This window comes from Mandrillus leucophaeus, unplaced genomic scaffold (genome assembly GCF_000951045.1).
Source record: "Mandrillus leucophaeus isolate KB7577 unplaced genomic scaffold, Mleu.le_1.0 Scaffold546, whole genome shotgun sequence".
NCBI classification, from domain to species: Eukaryota; Metazoa; Chordata; class Mammalia; order Primates; family Cercopithecidae; genus Mandrillus; species Mandrillus leucophaeus.
The window spans coordinates 8,788-10,335 of NW_012105875.1; the positions used below are offsets into that span (position 1 = coordinate 8,788).

Below are 1,548 nucleotides of genomic sequence, written 5' to 3' on the forward strand. Positions count from 1 at the left end.
TTTTTCTTTCTCATGCATTTGGGTCATACCTGAGAATCCATTGCACATTTGAGGTCATTAAGTTTTACCCCTATGTCTTTTTCTAAGATGTTTTTGCAGTTTAGATCTTATAATTAACTCACTCATCCATTTTTAGATAATTGTTTGATATGGTTGAAAGCATAGTTCTCTAAGTTTATTGTTTTGCATGTGGTTATCTAGTTGTTTCTGCACCATTATTTGACAGGATGATTGTTCCTCCATTAAATTATCTTGACACCCTTATGAAAGAGCAATGAACTATAAGGGTGAGGGTTTATTTCTGGACTCTCAATTCTATTTCTTTGGTCCCTATTTGTATTCTTATGCCAGCAGTTTCTGTTCTTAGTACTTGTAATGTTTTGTGAGATTTCAAATAAGAAAGTTGAAGTTCTGCAATTTATTTTGGCAAAATTGTTTTGGCTCTTTCGGGGTACTTTTTTAACAGCAAGGAGGCCAATGATTTGCAATTGGAAAGCTTTTTCTGTCGTATTTTGGAGGGGAATTTTGCAGTCTAGGGATCTTTTCAGGAACTTTATCACAAGTAGGTAAATTATCACCACTTCCTTTGCTGAGGTACTGGGTTAAAATGTGTGTTGCCTCCCGTTGAGGAATTGAAAGACCCCGGAAGCAGTTGCCTCTGTGGTGAGAGACAGTGAGCTCCTTAATGTGGGGCACAGAAGACATTGCTTTGGGACATAATGTTGTCAGGGGAGCTGTGTGCCTCTCTACTTCTTTATTTTTTTGTGCAGTTTAGATCTCTGCTGGACACACTAGACTTTGAAATCTTTGTTGATTCTCTTGGTTCTGGGTTGGCTGACCTGTCAGCTGGAGCTGGAGGACATGCCTGGAAGGGGAGTGAACCCCATGGGAAAGAGCAGGGCTCAGCAGAGTGAAAGCAGCTGGGACCCAGAGAAGCCAGTGAGGTCTGACTCTTAAAAGCCAAAGACCAGCAGGTGGGTGTCCTCAGGGGAAAATGGACTGCACTGGTACGCATTCAAGCGGACTGGAGAAAGGTAAGAGGCTTTGGATATTCCATTTTCTCTCTCAGCTCTTCAGCAGGAGATTTGGGCCCTGGGCTGGTACTGTCCTGCAGCAGGGGTAGGGTGGACAGAAATGGCTGCATATCAGGCCTAACTCCATGTCATGCTCTCAGGCATTGCCACTGAAGATGGAGAATTTTGTTCAGAGGCACAGCCTGAGCACGTGGGAGGAACCACCTTATTAAAATTAATTTAAGAAAACAGTATGCATGCTTTATTCTTCTAGAATAACTATTAATGTCATGTTTTACAATATATCTCTTAAAGGAACGGTAAGAATCATCTACATAATGTATGTTTTACATGGTCTTTTCTATAATTGCGGCTTTCACATGTTCTTATAGAATCCATTTCCTTCGGGAACACACAGGCAGTATCTCTGTGTTGATTTCTACTGGGAAAACTTTATGCAGGGTGGAGAGAGTCACATTTCCTAATGAGAGATGGAAAGCATCTGATTACCAGAAAAAGTGTCCAAATTCTGCTG

General features: G+C 41.2%; 1 protein-coding gene across 1 annotated transcript in view; it reads right to left on the reverse strand.

Moving 5' to 3' along the window:
* Nucleotides 1–1,548, reverse strand: part of LOC105552188 (putative pregnancy-specific beta-1-glycoprotein 7) — a gene marked incomplete at its 3' end in the record, with an annotated part of 52,939 nt that overhangs the window by 5,875 nt on the left and 45,516 nt on the right. The gene's annotated exons all lie outside the window — the stretch shown is intronic.